Genomic DNA, 12024 nt, shown 5'->3' on the forward strand with positions numbered 1-12024 from the left:
GCAAGGTGGTGCAGTGGATGGATAACTGGGTCTGCATCAGAAAGACCCAAGTTCAATTTAATTTTGATTGCCTCAGTTTCCTCAAAAATCGCATATGGACTCAAACACAACTGAAAAGAACTGAAAGACAAAATGTTCCAAATGCATACAAGTACTTTACAAAAATTTTCTCATTTAATCCTCACAACAACCTTGAGAGGTAGATGCTATTACTATCCCATTTTAGAATTGAGAAACCTAAGGCAGACAGAGCCTAGTTACACAGTTAGAAATGTTTGGAGGTAGGATTTAAGCACCACAAGGTTACAAAATGTTTTCAGATTCAGAGGCTCATATTTTAGTATTTTATAATACTATATATAAATAAATATATAATAAATAAATATTAAATAATATATAATAAATAATATAAAGTATTTAGTATTTTATAATGATAAAAATTAAAGCTGAGGTTAAATTACTTGTGCAAAGTCATACAGCTGGCAAGTGATATAGTTAGGACTCCAGCTTTAGTCTACTGATTTTAGGAATTGGGTTTTTTTTTCCCTTTTTAAAAATTTAAGACAAATAGAAAAATAGGAAAAAAGGAAAAAAGAAAAATTTATGTGTTCAGCAGAACATATAAAAAAGATTAAAAATATGCAACAATAAATTCCCATTTGAAGAAAGTATATATAATAATAAAACATTGTATTCAGAGATGGCCATCTTTGCTTCCTTGTAGATTTTTTGTTCTCTGCTGTGAACTTTTTAGTTAATTCTTTTTCCCCTTTTCTTCATCCCCTTCTCTTTTAAGTAGGCTATAGTTAAGAACATAAATATTTATGTTTACACACATACATACATATTTAACATATATCATACATGCACATGCATACATATGCATTTTCTCATTTCCTATTTCTGCTAACTCTTCTACTTTACTTCTACCTGCTAACTTGTCTTGCTATCACTTAACCTCCCCCCACAACATCCCTCCATCACCATTTCCCTTTCTTTTTATTCCTTTCCCATTAATCTACACACCTTATCCCACTCCCATGAATCTACACACTCTTCTATACCCTACCTTATCCTGTTCCCTCCCCCTCTTATTACTTTATAGATTTTGACATAAGTATCTATTATTCCCTCTTTATCCCATTCTTGATATGAGTAGGTTTTCAGAACTCCACCCTTCCTCCCCCATCTAATTCCTCTGTTTGTTCTTGCTCTTATACTTCATTTGTAGAGCATATTAACTGTTTTGACTATTTCCTACATTGTTTTTCTTTTTATAATCACATCATACTCAGTTCTACCCCAACATTTCTTTTGAATTACTAATTACAATCTTAGAAATATGATTACATTTTTACATATAAAATAAACAATTTGTCCTTACTGAGTCTCTTAAAATTAATCTTCGATGTTGGCTCTTATATGTTAAATTTTCTATTGAGTTCAGGCTTGTTTACAACAAAATCCTGAAACTCTGACAGTTATTATATGTCTATTTTTCATTCAATATTATGTTTAATTTTGCTGGATATAATATTTTCTGGAAAGGTTGGAATTTTTTGACCTATTCCACTATCTTCCCAGAATCTTCTTCTAGGGACTGTTATGTATCACATCCCATTGTTTCATATGGAAAGTCTCAGTCTCTGGGTTTATTTGTCATTCTTCACTCTCACAGAGCTGGAAAGAATTGTAGTTAATTGCCCTTCACAAAAAACAAAACAAAACACTCATTTCTGCCCTGATTTCCCTACCTGACATTACAAATGTCAACTTCACTTTTTAATCCCAGATTTTCTTTAACATTGTAACGCAGGAGAAACTGAGGCAAGTTGGAGATTAGAGAGTATTTAATAATTTATTTAAAAAGGAGAGATTTACTGGGAACAAATGGATCCATGGTTTGGATCCAGGTATAGATAGATAGATAGATAGATAGATAGATAGATAGATAGATAGATAGATAGATAGATAGATAGATAGATAGATAGATAGATAGAGATATATAGATATAGATATAGATATAGATAGATAGATATAGATATAGATAGATAGATAGATAGATATAGATAGATAGATAGATATAGATATAGATAGATAGATAGATAGATACGTGGCTCAGACACAGGGGGTAGACTGAGGCAGGGGCAGAGAGCGGGAACATGGGACTAACAATCCAGTTCTGACTGGGTGAGGGGAGGCATTACAGAGAGGTACCCAACATTCTGATGATGTCTAAGATAGAAGGTCTTTCTCCTTATCTGTGACACAACAACATAATTAACCATGAAGTTAGGAAACAGATAACAAGTTATGTGAGATGAAAGCCTTTGCATTTGATAAGAAAAGTTCCACCATGTTACTATCATGTTGTACGCTTTCTTTCAGAGGTTTTTTCCTAACACAAAATCTCTAACTACCAAACCATCAATCTATCACAAAACTTCCATAACTGCCAATCTGTCTGGATGGCTTCAATAAGCCTGGGATTATATACAAATTCTTAATTATATATAATGGTATACAAATTCTTAAAATGTAAGCAATGGCCCAAAATACCTTTGGGGTTCATATGAATTAGTCTTACTCTTGGGGGTTTCAGAAGAATTATATAAGGAGTTATTTTGCTCCCAACCAGACTTTGCTCTGTAAATATCAGAATTTGGTCCATGGTACCTTTTGGATAGGAATATCAGAATTTGAGCTCATGTTTTTCACTAAAAGGGCTCTTGAGCTTCCTGCAAGAAATTGGCTAAAAAAACAAAAACAAAAAAAATCTTAAGATAGGTTGTATTTAAGCCATTATCCATGAAGGACTTGTACCTGAGCCTATAAACAGTCAAGAATAACACCCCTTTTCTCTTTAGTAGGACTTTACCTTCCCCAGGGACTTATACACAGATCCAGACTTATTAAACTACTTGTGGGAGATAAACTCCCAAGAGGAAAGAACTTATGGTTATACTCTAAGTTTCAGTTTCCTCCATAAAATAGGAGGAAGTTTAAAATGGATAAGATTTTCTTCATTTCCACTTAAAATCAAATTTGATTCTCTTCAAAATTCAAGTCCAAATAGAGTACGATATTAAATCAAAGCACTTTTAGAACGGAAAGACACTTTTGAGATGACCTAGAACAGTCCCTTTATTTTGCAGATGAAAATGCAGAGATACGGAGTAGTTAAGAGAGACTCCATTAAACTAGATGGGAACTATCTTTTGCTTTTATGTTCCCATATATAGTGGGCACTTAATAATATATAGAAAGATAGTGGGCACTTAATAGTACTTATTGACTGACTTACTAGTTATGTCTCAAGACTTACTCATAGCTATTCTCAATTTTATAGTAGTTCCCCAAAATATTCAGAATATAATCCATTTTTAAAAAAATATTTCTGTGCCAGATGGACTAATTCTTTAAATGACTGACTTGCCAGTTTGTTAAGATGATAACTTCTGCCTTAAACAGTCTTCAACAAACCATTCACTAAATTAAAAAGAAAAAAAAAAAACTTCTAAAATTTTCTGAAAAAAATTGTTTTTCTCTTATTGGAGCTGACTGTTGGTCTGTTCTCTCTCACAGAAGGTCACGACAGTAAGAAACCCAGTTTTATAACACCAACAGCCATAGAGGAAAGAAATAAATCTTCACAAATCATTTGGTGCAAGAGAAATAAACTGTCCTTTAAAAAAGATAATCGTTACATCCTACTTTATAAAGAAATGAATGCACTTCAAGTTAGCAGCAGGAAATAATGATCCTAACACATTTAGAATGGTATCAATCTGTTGACATCCTTTTCGTAATAAACACAGATCCAAAAATGTTATCTAAACTAACCACAAATAATGTTGTAAAATGAGCTCTTGGATTCCAGCTGTTGAGCATTAAATAAGCTAGATGCCCAAAGGACTTGCTACTTTTCAACATAGACATCTGTCAATGGTTCCCTCCTTCCTGCAAGGCTTCTCTAATTATAGATTCAGTAAAAAACAAATCAGCTAAGTAAAATCTGTGTTTATGTTTCTTTTTTCTTTTCTTTTTTTTCTTTTTCTGTGCTTCAAGACCCGCCCTTGGTTTGACAGGTTTGGATGAAATAAGGAAAAAAAAAAAAAGGTGGGGGAGGGATAGGATGATAGTGCAACTAGGAGAAAAATGAAGGAAAATAAAATAAGAAGAGAAATCAGGATAATGGTGACCTGGTAAAACAGAGGAAGAAAAAAAAGAAAGAAAAGAGAGTGACATAAATGAAGGCAATTTGTTGTTGTTGTTGAGGCAATTGGGGTTAAATAACTTGCCTAGGGTCACATTGTCTGAGGTTGGATTTGAACTCTGGTCCTCCTGACCTCAAGGCTGGCACTCTATCTATTGTGCCATCTAGCTTCCTCATGAATTTTTAATGAATATGCAAAACTCATAAGCTGGCAGGGCATTCTCTCTCTCTCTTTTTTTTTTTTTTTTTTTTAGGCTGGGGTTAAGTGACTTGCCTAGGGTCACACAGCTAGGAAGTATTAAGTGTCTGAGACCAGATTTGAACTGGGGTCCTCCTGAATTCAAGGCTGGTGCTCTATCCACTGCGCCACCTAGCTGCCCCCAGGACATTCTCTTTTCAACAATGGTCTCCAGCATGCAGCTTATAAAATTCAGATTCAGTTGACTCCAAAGAAAAGAATCAGGCATATTTTTACATTATCTGGTTTATTATGGCCCTTACTCCATAGCAGATCTAAAGATGAGGGCAATTGAGGGGGCACCCATTTTAAAAATGGATTAGTATGAATATTCTTGGGAGCTAATATAAAAACAAAAATTAAGAATGACATGTCTACATTATATCCAAAAGACATAAATAGGGTACTCTCTAGTAAGATCCTTGGTGCACAAAGTAGTTCTGCTATAGCGTATATTTATTCCAATCACCTCAAAGGGAATATTTAAAACTCATAAGGATTGTATGTTCATTGAAAAAAATCCTTAAAATAGGATACATGAATCCATCATACATTAAACTCTTTCCAAGAAGTTGATACTTAAAACACTAAAGCATGAAACACTTGGCAGGACTGCTGAACAGATGTTTCAGTCTTGATTCAGATCTGTGCTGTCCTAGCCACTCTCTCAAGGTCCAGATTTTGTGGACTGGGTTTTCTTAGTCCTTTGTAGTATTATCCTAATGGTATCATCTTCAACAACTTGCTGCAGACATTGCCTCCTTCTGAGGAACCCAAACTTGGACCCAGGAGCTCCCTTTTTCTTAAACTCATGATATTGTCACCAATATTAGGAATACTTATTTCAGGATAATGGATTGATTTCTTATATTCAGAGAAAGAAACTCAAAGCAATTCTTTTTTTTTTTTTTTTTTGGCAGAGGCAATTGGGGTTAAATGACTTGCTCAAGGTCACATAGCTAGGGTTAGATTTGAACTCAGGTCCTCCTGACTTCAGGACTGATGATTTCTCCACTGAACCACCTAGCTGCTCCTATTGTCCATTTTTGAAGCTATTTTTCAGATGTGCTAGTACTGTTGTAGCTAGCATTTTATTTAGTTTTTTTGCATCAATATTCATTAGTGAAATTCATTAATAATTTTCTTTTTATGCTTTTATTCTTTCTAGTTTAGGTATCAGCACCATATTTGTTTCCTAAAAGAATTTGATAGGACCCATATTTTGCCTATTATTCCAAATAATTTGTTTAATATTGGAATTAGTTGAGCTTTACATGTTTGGTAGAATTCAGTTGCTTTTTTTCTTAGAAATCTCATTTACAACCTGTTCAATTTCTTTTTCTAAGATAAGTTTATTTAGATATCCTATTCTGAGCAGTTTATGTTTTTGTAGGAATTTTGTAAGAAGTCTTATATTTCACTTAAGTTGCCAACTTTATTGGCATATAATTGGGGAAAGTAACTTCTAATAATTGCTTTAGTTTCATCTTCATTAATGGTGTATTCACTTTTTTCATTTTTAATCTAATGATTTGGTTCTTTTAAAAATATATATTGACCAATAATTTATCTATTTTATTGGGTTTTTCCATAAAATCAACTCCTAACTTTATTTACTAGTTCAATGGTTTTAATTTTGTCTTTAAGTATTTTCAAAACCTGGAAATGTTAATAGAACTATGATTATTATGTGGGGAGCCAGGAAATATTTCGATGTTTAAAAAAGTCTAAATTCCAATAGACTTGAGATGGAAAATGCCAATCATACTCAGATTTGGTTTTATCATAATTTTTAGTGATTTATAATTGTAATGTAAATGATTTATAATTATAATTTAATGATTTATAATCAGACCAAAAGAAAAAAAAATCATGAAAAAGAAAAAACAATCAAATCATAGTATTTTCACATTTTTATTTTTGTTTTTTCCTTTTCATGATTTTTTTTCTTTTGGTTTGATTTTTCTCGCACAACATGACAAATATGGAAATACACTTAAAACGATTGCATGTATTTAACCTATATCAGATTGCTTGCTATCTTGGGGAAGGGAAAAGTAAAGGAGGGAGGGAGAAAATTTTAGAACACAAAGTTTTACAAAAATATTTATTTATTGAAAACTATCTTTACATGTATTTGGAAAAATAAAATACTACTGAAAAAAATGTTAAGCTTAGTACTCAAAAAGGTTTGTGGTTTAGTGGCTAAATTACTGAATTGCAAGTCAGCAAAACATAGCTTCAGATTCCACCTCTTAACACCTGTTAGCTGTTTAATTTAACCTCTTAAGACCTCAATTTTGTCATTTGTAAAATGGGAATAATTACTGTGTAGTCTTTTCCTTTAAAGCTCCAGAGAGAATGTATGTAAAGTGCTTCAAAAACATTAAATATGTAAATGCTGGTTGTGATGAATCATTGATCTCATGAATATAATTCAGAAATACCCAGGAGATACTGAATGTCATTACTAGCAATAATAATAACTCATACTTGTAGGACTAAATAAATGCATTTCACCAAACATCTAACCTGATTAAATAAGGTAACATAAGAAAAGTGTTTTGCAGACCTTAAAAGCACTGTGTAAATTATTTTAACCTATTAGATTGGGAATTCCACTAAATTTCCACTCGAAGGCCTCATTGTGTAATTTCTACTGCATTTTGAAAAGTGATGGGAGCGGATCACAAGTCCCAGCAAGTCTTAACAAACTGCAAAGTCACTGAGTGTAGACCCAGCCATAAACCATGTACCTGACCTGCAATCCCTGGTCAGGAGGACAAGGTATCCTCACCTGAGGGGATTCTGAGGGGCCCCTCACCAGAAAGTTGACCACCACGTAAGAATTATTTTTAGCCACAGCAATTCAGGAAGGCTTTATGATGAGTATAGAAGCCTTACTCTCTCTGAACTGAAATTAACCTCCTTAACAGATCCCAAGACTTAAATCTATTGAAAGTCTCTACTTTTTTTAAAATCTCTTTTTTGTAGAAGTAGAGATAAGGGATCCTGTAGAATTTGGCCAATTTTTACTCCATTACACCATAAACCTGGTAAAATCCACTCATATACATTAAAAAAAAAATTCAACTTCTTTAAATATTTAAGACCTAGCAATAAAAATAAGTTCTTACTAATCCTTGGATAGATGGTACTCTATTAATGGCACATGGAATCATGTTGTAATTTTTAGTAAGATTTTTATTCTACAAAATGTATCATCTTTATTCCAGGAAGTTTCAGCAACTTTAAAAATGTTAAGTCATTTATTATGATAACAGCCAAAAGAAAGACAGGTTTCTTTCTAGTTATCAAATTAGCATACCTAATAAGCTATTGTCTCTTGCATAATACTCCATCTCCTGGATTTGATGCTTTATTACTGGCTGTCCCTTATGCCTGCATTACTTTCTTCTCCCTTCCTTTTCTTAGTTTGTCTAATTTCCTTTATGTCTCAGTTTAAATTTTATCTTTGAAGAGCTCTCTCCTGTTTCCCACTCTCCTACTGCTAATGCCTTCCATCTTTACCTGCCATTTACCTTATATATTTTGCATATAGGCTCACCAATTAGAAGGTGAGCTTCTTTAAGTCAACAAGCATTTTTTAAGAGCTTCCTATGTGCAAGGCACTGTGATAATCACTGGAGATACAAAAAGAGGTAAAAACAGTTCTTGCTCACGAAGAATACAATCTAATTAAGGAGGCTGTGTGTGAACAACATATATACATGATAAATTGGAGAGAATCTCAAAGGAAATATATTACAATTAAGGAGAAAAACACTTTTTTTTTGGTATCCTTACTACTTAACAGACACTTAATAAATAATTGACTCTTATTAATCACAGGAACATAAAATTAAAAAAAAAATAGGAAAAATCTTAGAGATTACCAAAGCTCAACACCTTCATTTTCTTTATTTTATTAAATAAGTGCTTTATTTACTCTTTTTTTTAAGTTAAAATAAATTTAGTCAAAAGTGAAAAATAGAGAAACCACACTATTTGTCAGCAATCTTATTCAATATTTCTTTTGACCATTTAAAATACCTAGACAGTGTAAAATATCTGAGTATATACCTGCCAAAAGCAGATACAGGAACTTTATTAACATAAACATAAGACTCTTTTTATACAAATAAACTCAGATTTTAAAAGTTTAAATAATCCAGTTAAATTAATAAAAATTATTTTACTGATTTAGAAAAAATAATAAAGTTGATTTTGAAGCATAAAAGGTCAGGAACTTCAAAGAGATCAGGGGGAAAAAAGATATAGAGTCAGGAGTATTTAGACAAGCTATATTATAAGTTGAGAGCATTGTGGGAATTTTTTCTGTTTTTTAATAGCTTTTTATTTTTCCAAATACATGCAAAGATAGTTTTCAATATCCACCATTGTAAAACTTTCTGTTCCAAATTTTTCTCCCTCCCTTTCCCCACTATCCCCTACAGACAGCAAGCAATACAATATAGGTTAAAAGTGCAATTCTTCTAAACATATTTCCATATTCTTTATGTTGCAGAAAAATCAGATCAAAAGATAAAAGAAAAAAAATGAGGAAAAAAAACACAAGCAAACAAACAACCACAATAATAACAAAAAAGTGAAAGTGCTATGCTTTGATTCACATTCAGTCGCTGTAATTCTCTCTATGGATGTAGATGGCTCTTTCCATCACAAATCTACTGGAATTGCCTTGAGTTTAGATTCTTAAAAATAAAAAAATAAAAAAATCACTACCACTTCCTCCCATCATTGAACTTTTTATAATAAATCTAGTTAAGTAAAACAATGGACACAGTCAAATCTGATAATTTATGCTTAATACTTCATCTGTAGCAGCTTCTCTCTGATGGAAGAAGGGTTTACTATTCATTTGAAATCAAGATTGATTAGAGTTCTGAAATTTCAATGCTGTTTTCCTTTTACATTAGTATAATCATATTAATTGTTCTCTTGGCTCTTCTTAATTTATTTCTTCATCAATTTATATAAATCTTCCTAATTTTTTCTAAAGTCTTCATATTTGTGATTTTTTAGTATGATAACATGTGATTCATGTAACATGTATGGGATTGCCTGTCATCTAAGGGAGAGGGTAGAGGGAGGGAGGGGAAAATTTGGAAAAGAAGTGAGTAAAAGGGATAATGCTGTAAAAAAAAATTACCCATGCATATGTAATGTCAAAAAAATTATAATTATAAAATTAATAAAAAATAAAAATAAAAAATGATAACATGTGATTATATTCATATACCACAATTGATGCTATTTCCCAATCAATGAAAACCTATTTTTCTCTTTCTCTCACACACACGCTGTTATAAATTATTTTATTATATTTTATAATAATACATGTAATATATTATCATATATAATATGATATATAATATCAAATATAATAATATATGAAATATAACAAATTATATTTTATAAATATATTGGAAGCTTTGTGTTTGTCCTCCTTAGGGTATAGGCCTAATAGTAATATTGTTAGGTCAAGGATCTGTATGAGAGAGAATTTTGTATAGTCTAGTTTCAAACAGTTTAGTGTATTTATCAGAATGGTTGAATTTTTCAATGGCTCCACCTACAGTTTATTAAGGTGCCAATCTTCCCATAACCCCCAACATTTACCATTTTCATCTTTTTTCACCTTTGTGGATCTTAGGAGTACGGGGTGAAACCTCAAAATTAGTTTAATTTGTATTTCTCTTATTGTTGATCATTTGGAGTCTTCTTTTATATAGTTGTTGATAGTTTAGATTTTTTTGGGTGAAAAATGGCCTGTTCTTCTTTCTCATTTGACCCTTTATTTACTGGGAAGAGATAGTCATTACTCATAGCTAGATCATGTCAACACAATTAAAAACTGTAATATTATCTAAATTAATTTATAAACTTAATGTCATACTAAACTACCAAGAGGTTGTTCATAGAACTTGACAGTTTTTATTCATTTGGAGAACCAAAAGGTCAAAAATCTTGTGAGGGAAAAATAAATCAAGGAAAAAAGCGAGAGAAAAAAGAAGGAAGAACTGAGTTTTAGGGAAAATGAATATTACTGAATTTTTAAAAATATATACTTTTGACAAGACTTGAATTTTAGAATAGTCAACAAATTTTAGACCCTTTGACAATATATTTGGGTATAAATATAATAAAATTCTAGCCCTGCCTTTCTTTATGAGGCTGTACCACTTTCACACTACATCCAGAGTGATGCTAATATGATCCAAAGGAGGGAAGGAATAAACATCCCAAGACTCCCGGATAGTCCTGTGGGCAAGCAGTTCAACAGCAATATCCATCCAGTTCTTCAGTCCGTCATTGCTTTTCAAACAAATGAGCTCATTTTTCCATTTGATCTGTGGCCCTATAACCTGTCAAACTAGTCCTGAGGATGAGGTCACACACAAAGGCAAAGCCATGACAAGTTTTAGCCTCTCTGCCCCAATAAGAATGCCATTGTTTCCTTCTTCCAAATTTGTCTCAAATGTCATTATAGGAGGAAGTTTCCCGCTCCACTTAGCTTACTTCCAAATGCTTCATTCTTCATTCATCTGAAAATTCCCCTGGACTAAGTTCCCTGCTCATTGTCTCAGCAGTTTCCTTGGAAAGGTGAGTTCTGCCAGAAGGCAGGTGTAATGACTTGTTACTATTCTTGTTTATGTGTGTTTAAACACCCACAGACACCCACGGTCTCCTAGTGTCTCCCTCTCCAATGTTCTTTCTTACTGTCTTGCTGAACCATCCCAATTCCATGCTGTTCCTGAGGCTGTGAATGACTCAAGGCTATTATTTCTCAACTGAATCAGCTGGAGTCAAGGACTCTATTGTCTATAATACTGTAGATTTATTATGCGACGTCAAAAAAAAATACAAATCAAATTCAAATCATGATTGTTGATGAAGAAGGGAACATTCACTTTTAAAAACCTAAATTAAGACCAATTTTTTTTCCTCTAGTATTATTCTAACTTTACTAAGAGCCCACCCAATCTTTAATTTCCTCATCAGTAAAATGAGAATATTTGAATTGATGGTTTTTGAAGAGAGTAAAGAGAGGAAAAGAGATTATAACTGAAAATTCAAGAGCCAAAGATTTCTATGTCCTTTCCTCTACAGTAGAGGAACTCAATATCTTAACTCTATGCACATTCCTCCCTCTGTGCCTCCCTCCCTCCCTCTTTTCCTCCTTTCCTCTTGACAAAGAGAGAGAGAGAGAGAGAGAGAGAGAGAGAGAGAGAGAGAGAGAGAGAGAGAGAGAGAGAGAGAGAGAGAGAGAGAGAGAGAGAGAGAGAGGGAGGGAGGGGAGGGAGGGAGGAGGGAGGGAGGGAAGGGAGGGAGAGAGGGAGAGAGAGAGAGAGAGAGAGAGAGAGAGAGAGAGAGAGATGAGAGAGAGAGAGAGAGGAGAGAGAGGAGAGAGAGAGAGGAGGGAGGGAGGGAGGGGAGGGAGGAGGGAGAGAGAGGAGAGAGAGAGAGAGAGAGAGAGAGAGAGAGAGAGAGAGAGAGAGAGAGAGAGAAGAGAGAGAGAGAGAGAGAGAGAGAGAGGGAGAGAGGG

The 12024-nt window shown here is 33.1% G+C and overlaps 1 protein-coding gene across 2 annotated transcripts in view; it reads left to right on the top strand.

Moving 5' to 3' along the window:
- CMKLR2 (chemerin chemokine-like receptor 2) overlaps positions 1-12024 on the top strand; it is a 59959-nt gene that overhangs the window by 17426 nt on the left and 30509 nt on the right. Inside the window, exon 2 of one of the 2 annotated variants that reach the window (XM_074298938.1) lies at positions 10969-11081. The exons of the other annotated variant lie outside the window; for it this stretch is intronic. The gene's annotated coding sequence lies outside the window, so the exon portion shown is untranslated. The remainder of the gene's footprint in view (positions 1-10968; positions 11082-12024) is intronic. 2 annotated transcript variants of the gene reach the window in all.

The sequence above is a fragment of the Sminthopsis crassicaudata genome, chromosome 3 (genome assembly GCF_048593235.1).
Source record: "Sminthopsis crassicaudata isolate SCR6 chromosome 3, ASM4859323v1, whole genome shotgun sequence".
In the NCBI taxonomy this organism is placed as follows: domain Eukaryota; kingdom Metazoa; phylum Chordata; class Mammalia; order Dasyuromorphia; family Dasyuridae; genus Sminthopsis; species Sminthopsis crassicaudata.